The 23630-nt window shown below is 42.4% G+C and overlaps 1 protein-coding gene across 1 annotated transcript in view; it reads left to right on the top strand.

Annotated features, from left to right (window-relative positions):
* The window catches only part of DNER (delta/notch like EGF repeat containing), a 344618-nt gene that overhangs the window by 134790 nt on the left and 186198 nt on the right, over nucleotides 1-23630 (top strand). The window lies entirely within an intron of this gene.

Genomic DNA, 23630 nt, shown 5'->3' with positions numbered 1-23630 from the left:
GGGCTCTGGAATCCAGAGACTGTATCCCAGTCCTGGCCAAAGCGTCACGGGTATGTGATCTTTGGCATTTAATGCTCCAAATCTCCGTGTCATTTTGACTCTTCCATCTTCTTTCTCCAGGAATTGTAGGCAACTTGAGACATGGCATATTGCTGTCTCAGAAGAAGCTTGGTTTCCACTTGATTTTGGCCTGACCCGGGACTCTGGGCTCAGCACGTTAGCAAGCCACTTACCGCTTCTGAGCCTCTGACTCAGAATAACTTGGGGGATCACAGCTCTCTCCCGGGTCCCTCTTGCTCACACCACCCCTCCTCCGTGGGTCATTTCTGAATTTGTGCTTTTTCCTGAGCATGGCTAAGTCTCTAATTTAACCTTCTCTTAACTGCCACGTGTCCAGTTAGCTGTTTGCAGATATCTCTGCCCTGGAGGAGAAATGACCTTCAGAAAACATGGCCCCCCCACTCCTCCCCCTTCCTTTGCCCTCAGGCGCAACCCTTGGGCAGTTTCCAGAGGACTTTCCCAGCATTTAAGATTCTTTTTTTTCTCCTTATTTTAAAAAAAAAATTTTAAAAATTTCTATTGGAATATAGTTGATTGTAAATTCTGCTGTACAGCATAGCGACCCAATCATATATATATATATCTCATAAATATATGTGATAATCATATACATGAATATATGATTTTTCCTATACTATCGTCCATCATGGTCTATCCCAAGAGACTAGATAGAGTTCCCTGTGCTGTACAGCAGGACCTCATTGCTTATCTGCTCTAAATGTAATAGTTTGCATCTCCCAACCACAAACAGCACCATCCACCCCACTTCCTCCCCCTCCCCCTTGGCACTGGTTTAACACTCTGTATCCTGCCAGTTGTCTTCATCCTGAGGGTGGGACTTGTAACTCTAGCCCTCTAGTGTGCTGATAGCATCACCTACTTTATGTGGGCTTTTTCTGTCATTCAGCCTCAACTGTAAGACACAAGCTTGAGGTTAGCCTCCCCATCCCAGTTCAATGCCCCCAAGCGGCATGCTGCATCCTGCTCTTAATCCCTGGTCCTGCCCAATCATTTATTCCAGCAGTCCTCACCTGGAGGATGAGGGCCTGGAGGGTAGAGGCAGCACCTGTTTCAGGAGTGTTGGAAAGGTTTCGCGCAAACGGATGTGAAAGCGTAAGTGACAAATGTTAGGGAGGATTTTGGTTACTTTCACTATCTTTTTCTGAGGTACCCTACATATTTTGCTAAATTAAACAGAAAACTTAAGACGTATTCTCCAGGGTATGTGTTTGATGATGCAAATATCATAATGAAGACAAACTGGTAAAATGGAATGCTCAGCTCTATAGAATTTATGTTGTATTTTATATTGGCTCCTTCTCTGATGATAAAGTCATTTCCCAATCTTTGGAAATCCAGCTTGGGGAGGGGGTAGAGATTTTATTGCGTGGAGAGAAAGTAGGCAGGAATCAGCTTGAGGGAATGGACATGCTGGGACGAGAGAGGACGGCATTGAACTTGGGACCGTTTTTTGGCTATTAAAATGGATACTAGATTATTAGTTAGAAATTGTGTGATGAAGTCTTGCCAACAGTCAAATCGAGATTTTATTCCCCAGTACAAGTAGCTATTATTTTCTTCCATATCTGTTGTAACAGTTTATTTAAATGGAAATAATTTGTGTATTTTGATAAATAGTTTCAATTTTATTTTATAGTAATCTTTAAAGTTTTTCTTTTTAGTAGATTAGCCTGCTCTATGACATTGCAAGAAACTGTATGTGCTGTCGCTGTTTTTTAAAATGTCATTAATGTTACCAAAAGATAAACCTTTGAAATGTCATCTCACATTTTATACTACTTTTGGTTGTAGCATAACTGTAACTTTGAACTGATATCAGGGGTAGGGTGAAGATTAATAGAGAAAGACTTTCCAGTGTTAATAGGGAGTTCCTATTGTGGTGTAGTGGAAGCAAATCCAACTAGTATCCATGAGGACTCAGGTTGCATCCCTGGCCTCCTCAGTGGGTTAAGGATCTGGCATTGCTGTGAGCTATGGTGTAGGTCACAGATGTGGCTTGCATCTGGCATTGCTGTGGCTGTGGTGTAGGCCAGCAGCTACAGCTCCGATTTGATCTCTGGCCTGGGATCTTCCATGTGCCGCAGGTACAAACGTAAAAAGAAAAAAAAATTATTCTTTTGAGATGCAAGAACTTTTATGAACTCCAGCAGAATTTGGGTTCATTTGGCTAACCAAAAATTTCATGGAAAAACATACCTTGGTTGGAATGGCTTGTTCCTTCAAGGAACAATTAAAAAAATAATTTGTTATATTCATGGCTAAAAGAATTCTTTCTCAAAGATTAAACATTAGGTTATAATGAGATAATGATTTTGATCCTTTATTTTTCTAAACCATTATTTTCCACTTTGAAAATTTGGAATCTGATATCTCTTAACATTCCCGAACTAGAGCTTTCTGTTTTGTGTGGCTTTGTAATGGAGCTCACCATCTTTTAGTGTTATTCTTTTGAAAGGTAGCGGACAGTCTTATTTCACAAGCTCCTTGTGAAGGAGCATGGCCAGCTTTCTCACGATGATAAATTGGTGACACCCACACACTGCCTGCTACTTCCTTTCCAAGATATTGTTTATCTTAAAGAAATAGGATTTATCTTTTGTAATCATTGTGGAAGCTCTGTGCTTACTACATTGATATGTGTTTAGCTCTCTTTTTGAGAGTTTGTTATTATTTTTTAAAACACCTTCATAAAATAATTTTTTTTTTTTGTCTTTTTAGGGCCGCACCCACAGCATATGGAAGTTTCCAGGCTAGGGGTTGAATCAGAGATGTAGCTGCCAGCCTATGCCACAGCCACAGCAACCCTGGATCCTTAACTCACTGAGCGAGGTCAGGGATTGAACCTGTGTCCTCATGGATACTAGCTGGGTTCATTACCGCTGAGCCACAGCGGGGACTCCAAATAATTTCTTTTTATAATCCTGGGCTCTGTAGACACGAACACATTTTAGCTAAGAACCAAAAGGTGATTTTGAAGAATACAGTGGCATTCATTCCACGGATGAACAAAGCGATGCCAGTGCAGTTGGGAGAACACTTCATGCTGAAGGGAGAGGAAAGTTCCAGAATTTTGCTTCTGTGTTTAGTTGCTGCTGCTGCTTCTCAGAAGGAAGCTTGAGGTCCTCTTGAGAACCTTTCTTTTCTTCACTGTCCATAGGTTCCACGTACAAAACTGAGGACCCAAGGTATTTTACTATTTCCCTGCAACGGAGCAGAGGGGTTCCTCTGTGTCTTTGAGAGACAGACTTGCTTGCCATCTTGGGCTTTATGCAGATACATATATTGAAAGTTCATTGCCAAGAGCCTAATGTTAATATTCTATGCATTCCAGGTGGTGCTCGTGTATTTATCTTCGACCTATTTCAGCACCTGCCGTTTAATTTTTTGCAGTTTGCATCATTACCGTGGCCTTATGCATATTTATGCCGTTTCATAGAAAGAAAGAGATGACGTCACATGATACACAACATGTCGCTCTCCCCCCTGTGCCTCAGGGCACCAGCCTTTCCTCCTGTGCTGTCACCCAGTTTCAGCTCTTCTGCCCTCTTCGTAATCATCCCTTCCCTTTTCCCTAAATATGTCTCTTCCAAATACTTTATTTGCTTTATGCAACGTCTGGGGGCAGAGAATGAAATCGGCCTTGGTGCAGCAGCGTCTGCTCCATGGGAGGCCTCCGAGGTGACCATAACTCTCTGGACTCCATTCCCCCAATAGCGTGGAGTCCCAAGGGGGGGACGCGTCATTGTTCTGGTGGCATTTCCGTGAAATACAGTGGTGGCTTGCCTGTTGTACGTCCATCATTTTGGGGGTCTTGTTTTACTTGCACTTGCTTGGAGACATTGCCCAGATGGACGGTCTCGGGGTGGGGGCCGAACCAGCCCTCTGGGTTGGGAAGCTGCTGGAGGTGGAAGCCTCGTCGGACTCCTTCTCCAGGCTTTTATTTCCCCTCGTTACCTGCCTTGAGGAATATTTCCCCGCAGTTCTACAACTGGCAATAAACTTTAATTCCGACAAGCACATAAACAGAACCATGGAAAATCCCATCCACTCGTCCAACTGCCTCTCGTCTTGGATCTGAACAAATTTGTGTAAACGTAAGGTCCTCAAGGTGTGAATTTTATTTCCCGGATTCCCTGCTTATCTTAAAGAGGCAAAGGAACGACCTACTTGTCTGGGCCGTGAATTTTCAGGTAGTCTTTTAGAATCTTTTAATCAAGTTCTATTTTCTTACTCTTGAACTCTCTCTCTCGCTTCCCTTCTGGGTAAACTAGTCCTATGAGCCTTGTCCTTTAAAATGTAAGTTTCCAAAGTAGCTTCACAGGAGTTGGGTGTCTCATCCTGTAAATTTGACGAAAAAAGGGATTGGTGCAAAAGCACTCCCCAGAGCTAAGGGGCTCCGTGGGGACTCGGTAGTTGGAGGAAGGGTGGTGGCAGCATTCAAACGGGGAAGAGTTCCAATATTTCTACTGGAAGGAGGGATGAGAGTTTTTTTTTTAAGGGCCGAACCCGAGGCATACTGAAGTTCACAGGCTAGGAGTTGAATCGGAGCTGCAGCTGCTGGCCTACACCACAGCCCCAGCAACTCAGGATCCGAGCCTCGCCTGTGACCCACACCACAGTTCACAGCAACACCAGATTCTTAACTCATTGCGCGAGGCCAGGGATCGAACCCAATCCTCATGGATACATTCGGGTTTGTAACTGGCTGAGCCACTACGGGAATTCCGGATTTTTTTTAAACATCATAGTTTGGTTGGAGAGCTCCCTGAAGCTATGCATCGTGGCCAATATTAATTTTTTTTTTGCCTGTGCCTGTTTTTAGCAATTTAGGCATCAGAGCTCTAAAGGGGTATTATTTATCTCAGCCACTTCTTGCTGAATTTTTGTTTCTCGCTCAGGCGTTAAACAGAATCAGGAGATAAATAGGCCAGATGCTCCCCCTCCCCCACCTGCCGCCTCCCCATCCTCCAAGCGCCTCGTGACCACTCCTTGGCCACGAGAACCTTGTGGAGCAGCCAGGATCTGGCTCCCTCAAGACTCAGGAAAGGGGTGGAAGACGGGCCAGGTACGGACCAGGACGGGTCAGAAGAAAAGAGTCCCATGATGCGTAAAAGACACTTAGCATACATTTTCCTCTTGCTTCTTTGAAAAGGCCACTGGGAACTGCAGAACCAAATTAGTAATTCACCTCTTGGAACCGTGGAGACCTGACGGTCTACCCATCTCTCTTTTATGAACTCTTTAAGCTGTATCTTTCCTGGTCTGATGGCCATTTATTTGTATTTCACTATTTAACAGGATGCATTTTCAGGAAGCCCTTCAGACCTTATAGAATAAGTTAGGCTATAAGGAAATAAGATATTGGAGTTCCCACAGTGGTGCAATGGGTTAAGAATCTGACTGCAGCAGCTGGGTCACCATGGAGGTGCAGGTTTGATCCCTGGCCCAGTGCGGTGGGTTAAAGGATCTGGCATTGCCTGCAGCTTTGGCTTGGATTCAACCCCTGGCCCAGGAATTTCCATATGCTGCGGGTGCAGCTGTAAAAAGCAAAGCAAAGAAAGAATATATTGATTAGGGCACTTAAAATTTCAGAATGTTCTTTGCTAGACCTTGATAATATCTTCATTGATTATGATATTTTTAGGCCCATTAGCGTAGGGATGAGTATTTGCATCCTAGCTCTGAACCAGTAAAACAGGGTTGCTGCCTGATGATTTTCCGGAACCAGCCTTTCATTCTCGTTGTATCAGAACCTGCCTTCTGCAGACCTGCTTAGTTATGTGAAGCCTTTAGTCTCCAGGTCATTCCCCCAAAGCCTGCACTATTCTAAGAGCTCTTATTGATGGATCTTACCGTCCAAACTTGGGGCTCTGAGGCCCCTGGCCCCTTGGTTGAACATTGAACTGGAAACGTCCTTTCTAAGCCCATAAGCATTGAACCTCCTCCAGCTTCCTAGAGTGAAATCTAATTTCCTGCAGGTGTAAGGGCCTCCATCCCTGGTCTCCCTTCAGGACTGACACCCTGTCTGGCTACTGTGCTCATGGCAGGCCCCGTCTCTGTCGTCTGGACCCTATGTCCCTAATGCCCACAGCAGTTCTGCCTGGACCACCCCCAGCTCTTGCACATAGATGCCAGCCCAGAGCGGGCTGTCTTTTCCTGCTTCTAAATCTTGTGGTTTGGATTTGCTGGTCCCCCTTTCCAGATGTCCACCCAGCCCCAGCCCTGCCAGTTTCCTTCTTGTTCCTCTCTCTGTATACAGCTGGCATCGTTTTTACCCCAGCCCTGTCCCCTTTCCCTGCTGTCGGCGCTTTTATAAAATCCTTGCTTTACCAGCCACTTACGTCTCACCAGCCCCTTTGATAATCACGTTTGCAGCCAGCATCACACAACTCAGCATCTGAGTGCTCCCTATCCTCTTTGACTTTTTTGTATGTTGATTTTATATCTTTAATTAGACTATCAACTTCTAGAGAGAGGGGCCACGTTGTAGCTCCCTGCGCCATGATGGTCGCATGGTCACTCGAATGATTGAATTTTGTTCATCTGTCACAGGTGTTCTGTCTGCTCAGTAAGTGCTGTGTGAAGCCAGTTTCTAGCTGCAAGTGTCAGCCTTACGGATTCTTTGTAAATTTTCACACCCCACCTCTGTGACATTTAACCTTTCCCCTCCCTTTATTACATTAAAAGTATTTTAGAGGATCAAATGAAGAAAAAATAGAAAGAAAGAAACTTCTCCTCATTCTTTTGGGAATGCTGCATTTTGCACTTTGTCCTTTAAGATATCTTGCTCTGGGGGCCAAGGGTAAAATAGTCAAGGAAAGTTTGGCTATAGAATCATTAACATCTTCTTTTGCTAAAAGCTTAAGATTTAACAAAGAAAATGCAAATATTTTTCACCTTTTCACAGTCGTCTTAAAACTAGAGTTGAATATAGTCTCATGAACTCCTTGCAACAGAGGGAAAAAAAACTTGAGAATGTTCAAATAAGAGGCAATGGCTGGAAGAGAACAGAAGCATGAGTCTAAAGCTGTCTGGAGCAGCATAATTTAGATAAAATTATTCTGGCTCACATTTGCCTAGTTGGGACATTTCTGTTAAATTTAAGTTTTACCTAAATTCAAACCACATTTTGATATTATTAGCAATCAAGGTTATTCTTTTTGATCTTTTTATTATTGATGATGGGTATTAGAATTTTTATGTTGGAAGTTCCCATTGTGGCTCAACGGTTTACAAATGTGACTAGTATCCATGAGGATGTGGGTTCGATCCCTGGTCTCGATCAGTGGATTAGGGATCTGGCATTGCCATGAGCCGTAGTATAAGCTGGCAGCTGTAGCTCCGGTTTGACCCTAGCCTGGGAACCTCCATATGCCACGGGTGTGGCCATAAAAAGCAAAAAAAAAAAAAAAAATTTTTGTGTTGTTGGTTACATTTGATCTTCAGTGCTGTGCTTTCTAAATATTGTCATGGTCAGCATCATGTATTTATCGGTACCTATGAACTGTGGTGATTAACCAGCCATTGACTAAAAAGCAAAAAATCCATTATAACATCCATAGTTCCTAGAGTTTACAGCCTCATTTTCACGGGGCCCCATTGAGTGTAGGTTGTCCAGGCTGTGGTGGAATTGGAGCAGGTGAGCGAAGATGAATGAGACATTTCTCTTGCCCTTCAAGACAGTTGTTGGATCAAGCTTCGTCGAAAGACGGATTGCTGATCTACACAGAATAGATCAGTGGTTGCCAGAGGTGGCAGGTCGGGTGTGGAGGGTGTGTGAAATGGGTGTGAAGGGTCAAGCCGTACAGACTTCCAGGTATAAGATAAATGAGTCCTAGGGATGTAACATGCAGTGTGGTGACCCTAGTTCATAATACGTATTGCGTATTTGAAAGTTGCTTAGGGGGTCAATCTTAACATTTCTCATCACAAGCAAAAATTCTTTGCAACTTTGTATGATGGATGTTAATTAGATTTACTGTGGGCATCATTCTGCAATATATACAGATATTGAATCGTTTTGCTGTACTTCTGAAACGGATATGTTACATGTCAATTATACTTCAATAAAAAACAAATAAATAGGAGAGCAAAGAGGCCGCAGGTAACTCAGCTCTCCACGATGTGAGCCAAATGCATTGAGTGGAGGGGCTTGCTTGGTTTTCAGAAGCAAACTCAAGGTTATGTCTTTATACCCATAAATTCTCCCTCTCCTCCTTCTGTCTTATTTTCTCTCCCTCTCTCGGGCCTTTATTTAAATTGACATATACTTCTTAGCAACATCTTTAACAATCTGAAACATTTAGGGATCTCCTTGAGGAGAAGAGTAGGGTCATTAACAGTTTCCAGAAAAAGGACAGCACCAGTCTCTTTAAGCAGAAGATGTTTAAAGTGGCTTCGTTACGATATAGTGTTTATACTTCAAAGTATGGTAAATGTAGTGGTTTCATTTATCACTGAGCTTGCACATGAGAGTAAAAGTAAGGTGACCACAGAAGGGTGGCAAATGAACAGGTGCTTGCTGCTTTCATGGTCCCTATTACGTCATTAGGTTTTAGTGACCTTTCTCCCACTTGATGTTAAGCAAAGAACAAGTACATTCCAGAAGATTACGACCCCAAGTCCATTTCCATTTCCTCTTAAATTATTTTGCCTTCCCAGTTCAGTATCCCAAAAGTAGACAGTTAGGTTTCTTTTATCGTGGACTTTTTATGAGGTCAGAATTATTCCAGGAGAATGGGACAGAGGGTTTTTCAGAAAAGACAAATATTTTGAAAACCTATCAGGGATGCTTTAGAGATGATCATTTAATTTTGACACAAAAGCATCGTAGTCGTAATTGTTTTCCACAAGGATCTTGTGTATAAAACTGCATGCAGCAAGTAAGTGGGAAGAAGTAGGACATATCAGCTGGGGAAAGTTGTCTGGCTTTGGGTGAGAAATATAAGTAAGAAGGATCTGCATTTCAAAAAGACACTCTTGCAGTTCCTGTTGTGGCTCAGCAGGTTAAGGATACAACGTCGTCTCTGAGAATGTGGGTTCCATCCCTGGCCTCGCTCAGTGGGCTAAGGGTCCAGTGTTGCTGTGAGCCACGGTGTAGGTAGCAGATGTGGCTGGGAGCCAGTGTTGCCATAGCTGAGGCATAGGTCTCAGCTGCAGCTCCCATTTGACCCCTGGCCTGGAAACGTCCAAATGTCACAGGTGCAGCAGTTAAAAACAAACAAAACAAAATAAAAACAAAAAGATGCTCTTGCTGTCTCCTCTCTAGTGTCCTCTCTGACATTTGGGTGTTGAATGCCATGATATTTTTGGTATTCACATGCATCCTTAAGCACAGTGCTCTCTTGGCTGTCCTGTTTTAATGCTGTGATTGTGTTTGACCTACGAAAGTTATATTTGCTTTGTAGACAAATGGAAAGTCTCCTTAAATAAATACACTGACAGATACTGTTTGGCTACATCACTAGTAACAGCCTCCGGACCATGATCATGTTCAAAACTGGATGGATATCATCTGCTCATCCATTCACAGCCCTGTTTATCATTAATAACCATTTGTGGTTAGTTACTATGTGTAGGACATTGTGTTTAGGACAGTGGATACAAAGAAACAGAAGATCCCAGCTCCTGACTTTGAGAGGTTCTAGCTTCCTGGAAGGAAGGACATACTCTATACTCATCATGTAACCCAAATAAATTTTGTTGTCCTGTGGTTCAGTCTTGTTCCAAAAGTCACATTCATATAAACACAGTCCATTAGCCAAAAAATGAATTAAAAACACTTAAAATCCTCATTTAATTTTTGGGAGGGAATATGAACAGGAGTAGGTAAAATATATTTTTATTGAGCAGCAAAATCTTACCCATCTTTCTCCTCCTCACTGCGCTCTTAGTAGTCTCCATGTGTTTGGCACTTTGCGAAATTCTTTCTCCCACTCTCAACATTTGCTCCCTCAAATCTTAGCCCAACATCCAGCCTTCGAGGCTTTTCCTTCCTTTCTTTTCCTGTCATTGCAGCTCTTTATTTGGCCTCCCTGTTGCTTGTTTTTAGTTCTTCTGACTGTTCTGCCCATTACCTAGATTCTTGATTCAAAGAATTTGCCTGGGAACTGACCGAAGGAGTAAGAGTCCTTTCTCATGAGAAGTGGAAGTAAGAGGATGGTTACAAATATCCATATAATAAGTAATTGTTTCTTCTGTTAGATACTAATGATTTTGAGATGATGTTGCACATAAAGTGGTAAATAGGAAGATAAAGGAGTGTATCTTAAATATCAGATATTACACAGTCAACATTAGGGCTACGTGAATGCAGAATGGAAGTCATCACCATGGGGACAGTCCAGCTTTAGGCCAGAGTCCAGATGAGAGGGAAGGACATTCAGGATGAGAGGAGTGGTGTCAGTGATGCCGTGGGAGGGAGGATGCATGCCTTTCCAAATAGTAGATCAGTTAGGCTGGAGCAGCAGATTTCAATAACTAAACCATGGAAATGAGGGAATGGAGAGGATGCAGAAGCTAGGCTGTGAAGGGGGGTTGCCTATTGTGCTAAGGGGTTTATATTTAGCTGGTAGGTGGTGGTGACCACTGTTTTTCAGCAGAAGTACAGGTTGGGACCATGCTGGTGGGATAATATGCTGAGAACAGGGGAGTAGCTTTTGATGGTGAAAATGAAGGGTCAACATCTGCCATCCTGGAAATTTAATCATACAGATCTGCAAGAGAATGATGGCCCTTGGAAACATTTGATTTGGCCTTGTTTTGTATTTTATGCATCTGACCTCGTTTCACAGAACACATTGTTGAGATGTATAGATGCACACACCCCTATGTCCATCCATCACACTACATAGATATGCACAGAGGTGCACATAGGTTCATATAAGACACACACTGTTGTGTGTGCCCATACATGGATGCTCATTTGTGTATATACACATACACAGATGCACATCTGTACCTAGGTTTTCACATTCAGAGAGGCACACATATGACTATTAAAGGACCTGATAGATGGATAACTAGCAGAGGGTACATCTTGGAGCGTGTGAGAGGAAGCATGTAGGGATACATAACACTGAGCAATTAGTTTGGAAAGAAACAGAGTTTTCAGGGTTGGAAACAATGCTAGTATTTATATGGGGAATATAGTACACAATATTCATGAATCAAAACCATCAGCAAATGGATGAATTCATTTTGTATTAGGGTGATAGTGGTATTTTAAGAAGGATTTACTGGGCTTCTACAAACAAGCCTGATTCCAAAGCTGGAATTTCACACTGAGGAGCCCCGTCTCCCCCTGGGATGCAGGCAGCCCCTCAACCCAGGCAGGGCTACCATTACCATTAGCAGTGATGCTGGAGAAGTGGAGGCCCATGCGATCTGTTCAATTGTCCTTTCTTCGTTTCAGAAGTGAACAGGTTCCCTTTATTTTGCTTTGTTTTGAACCTCTGCCTTACACACTGTGACTCCTGTTAGATTTTCCTGGTGAAGTCAGGCTGTACAAACATCGTCGGATTGGGATTTTTGAACAGTAAAGGTTATATGAGAGATGGAGCGAATGTTTAATTTGCTGTATTGACTGCTGCAGAAAGAATTGACTCTCAGATAGTATTCCCAGGACTTTTGTAATGACTGAAGCATAAATAAAATCTGTTCTGGGACAGATAAAGGAAACCCTTTTCAGCCCACTGAGCTGATGGTCACGTTGAGCTAAAGAATTTAATTTCAGGAAAGGGCCGATTTGGAACAGGGACAATCTGTAACTTATTCTTTCTTGCTTAGCCCTGAAGCAGGATTGGTGCTATTGTTTGTAGTCTGGAGCAGGGTATGGTTTATAATGAGGCCTTAAATTAGTTTGAGGCTGTGTGTTCATGCAGCTCCTGGCTGAGGATAAAGCCACGTAGCTCTGTGGTCAGCACTGTTATTGATCCCTACATCCACTGAGGCTGTGAGCTGGAGCAGGAGATCAGGGAAATTGGCCCCTGACCCTACCAATTTTCTTTTCAGGTTCTTTGTTTCTCTTTCCCGCTTAATCCTTCTTGTATCCAGTATTTACTGGAACTGTGCTCAGTTTGCTTGTCCTCCTTTCCCCCTTCTTCTCTCCCCCAAATACTTATTAAGCACCTGCTGAATTAGGTACCTGCTTGGCACTGGCAATGAACAAACCCCAAATCTCTGCCCTTTTGCATTTTATGTGTAAATATGGTGCTTCTTTCTTTAAAAAGAAATGATTTGACAAAGAAATAGAAAATCACAACTGTGATAAGCACACTGTGTTACAACTGTTGTTGATAAAAATATGACCTAACCATGAGGCAGTGGGAGCACTACTTTGAGGAAGGATGATTAGGCTGAGATATTAACTAGGCAGTGGGGAAACCCTTCCAGGCAGAAAGCAGGAACATCATGTGCAAAGGCCCTGTGGCTAGAAGAGTGCATAACATCAGAGGAACTGCAGCAAGGCTGTGAAACTGGAGCTCAGAGAGCAAGGGCGAGGGAGGCAGAGATGGGGTGGAGAGGGAGGCTGGGTCAGATGGGCTCTCAGGCTGGGCCGTGGAGGCCACATTAAGATCCTAGTGGCGCAGCAAAGGAAACCAAAAAGAAAACAAAAAAGACAACTTACAGAATGGGAGAAAATAGTTTCAAATGATGCAACTGACAAGGGCTTAATCTCTAGAATATACAAGCAACATATACAGCTCAACAGCAAAGAAGCCAACAACCCAATTGAAAAATGGGAAAAAGACCTGAATAGACATTTTTCCAAGGAAGATGTACTGATGGCCAACAAGCACATGGAAGAATGCTCGACATCACTGATTATTAGAGAAATGCAAATAAAAACTACCACGAGATACCACCTTACACCAGTCAGAATGGCCATCATTAATAAGTCCACAAGTAACAAATGCTGGAGAGGGTGTGGAGAAAAGGGACCCCTCCTGCACTATTGGTGGGAATGTAAGCTGGTGCAACCACTATGGAGATCAGAATGGAGGTACATTAGAAATCTATACATAGAACTACCATGTGACCCAACAATCCCACTCTTGGGCATATATCCTGATGAAACTGTCCTTAAAAAAGACATGCACCTGCATGTTCATTGCAGCTCTATTCACAATAGCCAAGACATGGAAACAACCCAAATGTCCATTAACAGATGATTGGATTAGGAAGATGTGGTATATATACACAATGGAGTACTACTCAGCCATAAAAAAGAATGAAATAACACCATTTGCAGCAACATGGATGGACCTAGAGACTCTCATCCTGAGTGAAGGAAGTCAGAAAGAGAAAGACAAATACCATATGCTATCAATTATGTCTGGAATCTAATATACAGCACAAATGAACCTTTCCACAGAAAAGAAAATCGTGGACTTGGAGAATAGACCTGTGGTTGCCAAGGGGGAGGAGGAGGGAGTGCAGTAGTTGGGGAGTTTGGGGTTGATAGATACAAACTATTGCCTTTGGAATGGATTAGCAATGCGATCATGCTGTGTAGCACTGGGAACTATGTCTAGTCACTTATGGTGGAACCTGATAATGTGAGAAAATAGAATGTGTACATGTATGTGTAACTGGGTCACCATGCTGTACAGTAGAAAAAAAATTGTATTGGGGAAATAACTATTAAAAAATAACAACAACAACAGCAACGACAAAAGATCCTAGTGGCGGTGAGGAGTCATTGATGGGAAGAAGCTGCTCAATATGTTCATCCTGTGTAAGGTCCTTACTGAAATACATTTTAACTTGGCAGAAGAAAAGTCATTCTTAAGGCAGCATCTTCCACACCTGGCAGTCAGACATCTGGGGGGTGGTGGTGGTCAACCCATAGGTGTCTTTGACCACATCCTCAGAGATTCTGATTCATTGGGTCAGAATAGAGCCAGATAACAGTTTATTAAATAAATAAACTGTAGGTAATTCTGATTCCAGGCATTTGTGAGCCAGATAGGAGAGGAACCTAGTGGTGGAGACCTTCCTGGAGCTCCAGAAAGTAGAGCAGCTAGTAAGGCTGCCTCTGAGCGTCTTGAGGACTGCGGGTGTGACTCTTCCTGTGATGAGGATGCCAGATGAGCCAGAAATAGCCCGACCAACAGGCTGAATCTGAGTCAACCTCTCCATACTTCCCATTTTTTTTTTCTTCCAAATCATGGAGCATCACTGGGGCTTCACTGAACTACACTGGTTGGTCCTGTTTTTAGTGCAATAAATACCTGCACTGAAACATAAAGTTGCTATGCGTAATTCAAGAAGCAAGTGCATCTCAAATTAGAAGTCTCACCAGATACTTGTAAATTCAGGTGACATCTTCCACGTGACCTTGAAGCCACGAGATAGTTTTATCGGGGGGCCCCTTAAATGTGGGATTTTTGAATCAAAAGAGCAAAGAGAGGTAATAGAACAAAGGCAGTTGAAAGATTGTTTTCACGACAGCCAGGAAGGTAAACATGTCAATCAACAGCTTTTCATGTTAGCATCTCTGAAGGCCCAAGTCCCTGACTCCCTAATGGTATAAAGTCGTCTGCAACCCAATTAGCTGTGCATTTAGAATCTCCCATTATCCTCACGTGGACACAGAGAAGTGATTGCTTACTTTGGTATTCGAGGTAATGCCATTAATCAGGATGCATTCACTGGGTATAAATGACTGGACATGGTGGGCAATTTTATATGAGTTCTACAGCAATTTAGCAATTGACTTACTAGTGTTTGATAAGTTGAAACTACTAATGGGAGACTAAGTGATATAATTCTGATTATGAAGAGGTCATCAAATAGATATTGAAAAAGATTAAATAAATGAAGAATTATTTATATTCTTCATATAAATATTCACATATTCTGTGTGAGCCAACAAAATTTTAAAGGAAAGCACAACTTAATTTTCATGTTCTACCAGTGGGGGTATTCAGGGACTGGAGTTTAAAAATGTGTCTAATTAAGAACTGGTTTTCATATGTGCTGAGGTTTTTTGGTTTTTTGCTAAATAGAGATTACTCAATGCCAAAAATAGGAGAGATTTGACTTAGTTGTAAGTTTTGCTTTGAAAAAGGATTTTATAATTTGAATATTTTATACCACTATGCCAATATATTGGCCAGTGTATCTTGTATTAATTGTTGGTTATTCTTTTTTTTTTTTTTCTTTTCTTTCTTCTTTTTGTGGGAGGGCCACCTTGTGGCATACAGAGTTCCCAGGCCATGGATCAGATGTGAACTGCGGTTTTGACCCATGTCAAAGCTTTGGCAATGCCAGATCCTTTAACCCATTGTGCTAGGCTGGGTATCAAACCTATGTCCTGGTGCTGCAGAGACCCCTTGTGCCACAGCAAGAATTCCTGCTGGTTATACTTTTTAAAAAAATGGTGGTGGTGGTGGTGGTGGTGGTGGTGGTGGTGGTGGTGGTGGTGGTGGTTGTTGTTGTTGTTGTTGTTGTTGTTGTTGTTGTTGTTGTTGTTGTTGTTGTTGTTGTTGCTATTTCTTGGGCCACTCCCTCGGCATATGGAGGTTCCCAGGCTAGGGGTTGAACCGGAGCTGTAGCCACCGGCCTACGCCAGAGCCATAGTAACGTGGGATCCGAGCTGCGTCTGCAACCTACACCACAGCTCAGGGCAACGCCGGATCGTTAACCCACTGAGCAAGGGTAGGGACTGAACCTGCAACCTCATGGTTCCTAGTCGGATTCGTTAACCACTGCGCCACGACGGGAACTCCCTAAAAAATGTTTTTTAATCCTATTAATTGTAGCTGTATCTCTTTTATTTACTCATTATATATTTATTTTACAACTTTAATTAAAAGTTAGAGCCTAGCTTTTTAAAGTAGAACCTAGGCATAAATTATTTGAAATGGCAGATGTCATATTATTATGAATGTACTTTTATTTGGACATTATCTTAAAATTCTAACAATAATTTTTATCTTGTTTTTAGAAGATTGTACTTTTCGAAGAATGTGTCCATTTCTTCTAGGTTTTCTGTTTTATTAGCGTATAGTTGCATATAGTAGTCTCATATGATCCTTTGTATTTCTGTGATGTCCGTCGTTACTTCTCATTTTTCATTTCTAATTTTATTGATTTGAGTCCTCTCTCTTTTTTTCATGATAAGTCTGGCTAAGGGTTTATCAATTTTGTTGATCTTTTCAAAGAACCAGCTTTTCGTTTCATTGATTTTTTTCTATGGTTTTCTTCTATTTCATTGATTTCTGCTCTGATCTTTATGATTTTCTTTCCTCTACTAACTTTAAGTCTTGTCTATTCTTCTCTCTCTATCTGCTTTAGATGTAAAGTTAGCTTGTTTATTTGAGCTTTTTCTTGTTTCCTGAGGTGGGCTTGTATTGCTATAAACTTTCCTCTTAGAACAGCTTTTGCTGCATCCCATAGGTTTTGGAGTGTAGTATCTTTGTTGTCATTTGCTTCTAGATATTTTTTAATTTCTTCTTTGATTTCTTCAGTGATCCTTTGGTTGTTTAGTAGCATGTTATTGAGTCTCCACGTGTTTGTGTTTTTTGCCGTTTTTTTCTTGTTGTTGATTTCCAGTTGTATAGTGTTGTTGTCAGAAAAGATGCTTGCTATGGTTTCAATTTTCTTAAAGTTACCGAAGTTGGATTTGTAGCCCAGGATGTGATCCATCTTAGAGAATGTTCCATGTGCACTTGAGAAGAATGTGTATTCTGTTGCTTTTGGATAGGATATCCTATAAATATCTATTAAGTCCATCTGGTTTAATGCTTCATTCAGGGCCTGTGTTTCCTTATTGATTTTCTGTCTGGATGCTCTGTCCACTGTTGTAAGTGGGGTGTTAAAGTCCCCCACTATGATTGTGTTATTGTCAATTTCTCCTTTTAAGGTTGTTAGCAGTTGCCTTACATATTGTGGTGAACCTATGTTGGGTGTGTAGATATTTAAAATTGTTATATCTTCTTCTTGGATTGACCCTTTGATCATTGGGTAGTGACCTTCTTTGTCCCTTAAGATATTCTTTATTTTAAAGTCTCTTTTGTCTGATATGAGTATTGCTACTCCAGCTTTCTTTTGATTCCCATTTGCATGGAGTATTTTCTTCCATCCTCTCATTTTCAATTTGTATGTGTCCCTAGAAGTGAAGTGGGTCTCTTGAAGACAGCATGTATATGGATCTTGTTTTTGTATCCATTCAGCCAGTCTGTGTCATTTGCTTGGGGCGTTTAGTCCATTAACATTTAAGGTGGAGTTCCTGTCATGGCTCAGTGGTTAACAAATCCGACTAGGAACCATGAGGTTGAGGTTCAATCCCAGGCCTCGTTCAGTGGGTTAAGGTTCTGGCGTTGCTGTGAGCTGTGGTGTAGGTCGCAGACATGGCTTTGATCCTGCATTGCTGTGGCTCTGGTGTAGGCTGGTAGCTACAGCTCTGATTATACCCCTAGCCTGGGAACCTCCATGTGTGTGGGAGCAGCCCTAGAAAAGGCAAAAAGGCAAAAAGACAAAACAACAACAACAACAACAAAAACCAAACAACAACAACAAAAAAACCAAAAAAAAAAAAACCCACAAAATTTCTGGGGGTTCCCTTTGTGGCTCAGTAGAAACCAATCTGACTAGCATCCACCAGGATGCATGAGGGTCCCTGGCCTTGCTCAGTAGGTTAGGGATCTGGTGTTGCTGTGAGCTATGGTATCAGTTGCAGATGCAACTCAGATCTGATGATGTGGTGGCTGTGGCATAGGCCAACAGCTGCAGCTCCGATTTGACCTCTAGCCTGGGAATTTCCTTATGCCATGGGTACGGCCTAAAGACAAAAAAAAAAACAAACAAACATTTAACGTAATTATTGATATGTATGTTCTTATTGCCATTTTATTAATTGCTTTGGATTTATTTTTGTTGCTCTTTTTTCTTCTCTTTTTCTCTCCTCTTGTGGTTTGATGACTATCCTTAGTGTTGTATTTTAGTTGATTTTTCTTATTTGTTTGTGTATCAATTGTAGATTTGGGGTTTGCAGTTAGTTATTCTGAAGTTTTGATGTAAGACTATATATACGAGATTGTTTTAAGTTGTTGGTCTCTTAATTGCAAGTGCATCTCCAGTGTCCTGCATTTGTACCCTCCTCACGATTTCTGATTTTGATGGCATAGTTGTGTATGGATGATTTTGTATCTTTACTGTGTATGTACCTTTACTGGTGAGCTTTGTCATTTGTGGGATTTTTGTTTCTGGTTGCGGCCTTTTCTTTTCTGCCTAGAGAAGTTCCTTTAGTATTTGTTATAAAGCTGGTTTAGTGTTGCTGAATTCTCTTAGCTTTTGCTTATCTGAATCTTTTGTTTTCTCCTTCATATCTGAATGAGAGCCTTGCTGGGTAAAGTCAGCTTGGTTGGAGGTTTTTTCCTTTCACCACGTTAAGTATATCATGCCACTCCCTTCTGGCCTTCAGCGTATCTGCTGAAAAATCTGCCGATAGCTTTATCGGGGTTCCCTTGTATGTTGTTTCTTTTCCCTAGCTGCTTTCAAGATTTTCTCTTTGTCTTTAATGTTGGTCATTTTGATTAATATGTGTCTTGTGGTGTTCCTCCTTGGGTTTATTTCATATGGTACTTGTTGCACTTCCTGGATTTGAGTGTGTGGTTCCTTTCCCATGTTGGGGAAGTTTTTGGCTATTACCTCTTGGAATATTTTTTCTGTCTCCTTCTCTCTCTCTTCTCCTTCTGGCACCCCTATAATATGGATATTGGTGCATTTAATGTTGTCCTATAGTTCTCTGAGACTCTCTTCATTTGTTTTCAATCTTTTTTCTGTTTTCTGTTCTGCATCCATAATTTCCACTAATCTGTCCTCCACCTCACTTATTCATTATTCTGCCTGCTGTATTCTGCTGTTGGCTGCTTCTAATGAATTTTTTATTTCAGTTATTGTATTTTGCATCTCTGCTTGCTTAAGTTTTATATCTTGTATCTCTTTGGTCAGTGTTTCCTATAAGTTATCCATCTTTGCCTCCAGTTTATTTCCAATGTCTTGCATCATCTTCAGCATCAATAGTCTAAAGTCTTTTTCCTGGAGGCTGAGAATCTCCTCATGGCTTAGCTGTTTTTCTGGGGTTTTTCCTTTCTCCCTCATCTGAGTTATGGTTCTCTGTCTTTTCATTTTTATAGGTTTTTTGGTGTGGTGACCTTTTTACAGATAATAGAGTTGTAGCCTCTCTTACTTCTAATGTCTGCCCCCCTGTGGCTGAAGCCAGTATGGGGGCTTGCTGTAGGCTTCCTGATGGGAGGGGCTGATGCCTGCCCCCTGGTAGGAGGAGCCAATTCTAATCCCTCTGGTGGGTGGGGCTTAGTCTCTGGATGGGATTAGAGGCAGCTGTGTGCCTGAGGGGTCTTTAGGCAGTCTGTTTACTGATGGGTGGGGTTGTGATCCCACCTGGATTGTTGGGGCTTCTCAGTGCTGATGGGTGGGGCCAGATTTTCCCAAAATGGCCACCTCCAGAGACAGGCACACTGATGGATATTCCCAAGAGCTTTGCTTCCATTGTCCTCTCCGCACGACAAGCCACATTCACCCCTGTTTTCCCAGGATGTCCTCCAAGAACTGCAGTCAGGCTTGACCCAGATTCCTATGGAGACTTTGCTTTGCCCTGGGACCCAGTGCACATGAAAGTCTGTGTGTGCCTTTTAAGAATGGGGTCTCTGTTTCCCCCAGTCCCATGGCTCTCCTGCACACAAGCCCCACTGGCCTTCAATGCCAGATGCTCTAGGAGCTCTTTCTCCCAGTGTCAGATCCCCTCATGTGGGAGTTTGATGTGTGGCTCAGAACTCTCACTCCTATAGGTGAGTCTCTGTGAACCAGTTAGATTCCAGTTTGTGGAGCTTCCCACCTGGGAGTTATGGGGTTGCTTATATCATATAATCGACGCTCCTACCTCTATGTGGCCTCCTCTTTTTCTTCTGGAGTAGGATATCTTTTTGAAAGTTTCCGGTCCATTTGGTTGAAGATTGCTCAGCATTTGGTTGTAAGTTTTGTTGTTTTTAGGAGAGAAGTTGAGCTTCAGTCCTTCTATTCTATTCTTAATCCCATCTTATTTTGTTTTTATTTTTTGCTTTTTAGAGCCACATCTGAGTCATATGGAAGTTCCCAGGCTAAGGGTTGAATCAGAGCTGCACTGCTGTTCTATACCACAGCTCATGGCAATGCCAGATCCTTAACCAAAGAGCAAGGCTGCAGTGTGAACCCACGTCCTCATAGATATTAGTCAGGTGTGTAACCCACTGAGCCAGAACAGAAACTCCCCTAACAGTAGTTTTTAAAGGTAGTGGTAATTAAATACAAATATATTTCAAAGTTTTGACATGAGAGGGGCTGAGCCAGGGGACTCTCTAAATGACCTTTTTGCTTGCATCTTGGCTCTGCTTTTTTCTCAGGGGACATACTTTCCCAGATCTACTCGAGACTAAGTTTCATTCAGAACCTAACTTTAAATGGATGTTGGTTGTTATATTTCTGTTGATGCTGGTGATGCTGGTGATGCTGGTGGTGGTGGTGATGCTGGTGGTGGTGGTGGTGATGCTGGTGGTGGTGGTGGTGATGAGGGAGGCAATGATTCTGACGGTGGTAATGATGATGACGTTGATTGCTGTGGACGGAAGGTTTGTGTCCCCCTCCAAATTTATATGTTGGAAACCTCACCCCCCATAAATGATACTTGGGAGTGGAGCCTTTGGGAGATGATTAGGATTATATTAAGGCATGAGGGTGGAGCCCTCCTTATAAGATTAATGCCCTGATCAGGAGAGACGGGACCAGCCCTTTCTCTCCACCATGTAAGAGTACCGAGAAAATTCAACCATGGGTAAAACCAGGAGGAGGGTCCCCACTGAGACCTGACCATGCTGCCACCCTGATCTCAGACTTGCAGCCTCCAGAGCTGTAAGGAATAAATATTTATTGTTTAAGCATCCAGCTTACGGTGTTCTGTTGCAGTGACCCACGCGCAGTGAGACAGTGGTGACGAACTTGATGGTTTATAGAGTCCTTATCGTAAGCTTCACCGTAATAAAAGCTTTTCCCAGGTTAAGATCTGTAATTGTAACAACCACAGCGAGAAATAGGTACTGCTATTGTCTCTGTTTTGGAGAGAAGGAATCCAAGGTGTGAAGGATGTCAGTAACTCTCCCAAAAGCACAGACAGTAAGAATTCAGACCATCTGCTGGCAGAGCCTGGTATAATCTCTCATTACCTTCATGTCAGCTCATGGTTACTCAATTTAGTATTTACTGTAAAACTGCTAATCAGGAGGCATTTATTTGGAATGAATGAATGGATATCGTGGACAGTTACCCCCTCATGTAGTGTGAATGATAGCTGTAGGGAGAATACATAAAGTGTTAAAATCCAATTCTAGAATATCCTATCTGTTAATGTGTATATTTAGTATATCTCCTTATAATAAGAGGAATAACATTAGGTAATTTTCGTAAGCTGATGCTCAATGCTTTCCCACTCCCCCTGTGTCTGATATAAGGTAAGTCACTTTGATGGCCAGCCATGCTTTGTAGATACCCAGGAAGAGAAAGGAGACGGGGGACGAGATGGAGCCAGTATTTTGTGAGTTTGGGTCACTGAGTGGTAGCTAAATGGTGATTCCTTCTGAGTCAAGTGGGGGAGGTGGGGAGGCATAGCACGGGAGAAGGCGTATGACGTGGTTCCTTTGCAGACTGTACTGGTCAGGGTGCCATCTAAGTTATTGTAATAGTGAGACCTCCAAATACCGTGGCTTGAAAAAGTTACAGGTTAATTCCGCTCTCGTGTTAGAGTCTAGAGCAGGTCCATGGAGGGAGAGGGCAGCTCCGTACCCTCAGCTCACAGATCCCATTTCTGGCATTTGGACCAGCTGCCCCAGCTGCCACCATCACTTTGGCTCATAAGCCCCCTGGAAGGAAAAGGGCACAGAGAGCACTTCCTCAGTCTTCCTAAGTGTCCGGCACAGGCGCGCCACACATCCTGTCCCTGAGTCACGAAGGGGAGGTTGTGTGGCCTAGTTGTTCCCAGCAAAACCTCCCAATTCTATTATGAGAGCAATGTCAGGGCGAATGGATACCATCGGGTAACTACCTAAGGTTCAGATGCTCAGGTCATGCTCAGGACAAATAATTTCATCTAATATGAGTGGAGAAAGGAGTCTGGTAGGGTGAATACCTTGGAAAAATTTTTTAAAAAAATATAGCGCTTTGGGCTAGTAACCCTTCACTGTGGGAATAGATACTTCTTTTTGAAAAAAGTGCATCAACCTGAACACTTTTTCTTTTCTTTCTTTCGTTCTTTTTTTTTTTTTTTTTTACAGCCATGCCTGTGGCACATGCAAGTTCCCAGGCCAGCAGTGGAATCGGAGCTGCAGCTGCAACTTGTGCCACAGCTACGGCAACACCAGATCCAAGCCACGTCTGCAATCTGTGCCATAGCTTGCAGCAATGCTGGATCCTTAAGCCACTGTGCCAGGGCAGGGATCAAACCTGCATCCTCACAGAGACAACATCAGGTCCTTAAGCCACTGAACCACAGTGGGACTCCAAGACCTCTTAATCTAAACATTTTTGTTCATTTTTTCGCCTGTGTTTTGATATTGGATTTTTCGTTTTCTCTGAGGAATGGATAGATGGGAGGGGCTGCTGAGATATTGGCCAAGTTGAGAGGTAGTTGTTAAGGGCTATTCTTTCTGACAGTAAGATTTGTTGAAAATAAAGCATCTCTCTTCAGGGGATAGCAAGTTGATTGTATTTTTTTCTATAATATGTTCCCATTATCTTTGCAATTTATTTTTCCTTTAAGAGCAAATGATATTCCTTTATATATATATATATATATATTTTTTTTTTTTTTTCCCTAGTCACCTGGCGAGGTGCAGTCTGCCTGATGGTTTAGGTGGGTGGCAGTGGTAGAAGTATTTGGGTCATTGCTGTTATGTGCCATTGTGTCTCGAATTCAGAAAGCATTTTTAGCTATACCTCACTCAGGAACCCACAGAAAATGAGGTATTTTGTACAGGTGGATTTTCCAAAAAGCAATTTACTGCTGCAAGCAACAAAGCTTCAAAGCAAGTACACAAGCAAACAGGAGTTCCCATCGTGGCTCAGTGGAAAACGAAGCTGAGTAGCATCCATGAGTACTCAGGTTTGATCCCTGGCCTTGCTCAGTAGGTTAAGGATCCAGCGTTGCTGTGATCTATGGTATAGGTCACAGACGTGGCTCGGATCTAGCATTGCTGTGGCTGTGGCTGTGGCTGGCAGCTGTAGCTCCAGTCCAACCCCTAGCCTGGGAACCTCCATATGCTGAGTGTGCAACCTTAAAAAAACAAAACAAAAACAAAAACAAACAAGCAAACAAACAATAGCAGAATACAGACTTTCACGGGGAAATTCAAAGAAGCTTTATTTAGAAAGGGTCAAATGATTAGAAGTTTCTGCTATGGGACAATACTCTTGGAAGAGTTTCACTAGCACCAGGACGCAGGTTTGATTCCCAGCCTGGCACAGTGGGCTAAGGATCGGGTGTTTGCCACAGTTTA

The sequence above is a fragment of the Phacochoerus africanus genome, chromosome 3 (genome assembly GCF_016906955.1).
Source record: "Phacochoerus africanus isolate WHEZ1 chromosome 3, ROS_Pafr_v1, whole genome shotgun sequence".
In the NCBI taxonomy this organism is placed as follows: domain Eukaryota; kingdom Metazoa; phylum Chordata; class Mammalia; order Artiodactyla; family Suidae; genus Phacochoerus; species Phacochoerus africanus.
Note: the sequence above shows the minus strand (reverse complement) of the source record. Positions and strands in the feature narration are given on the sequence as shown.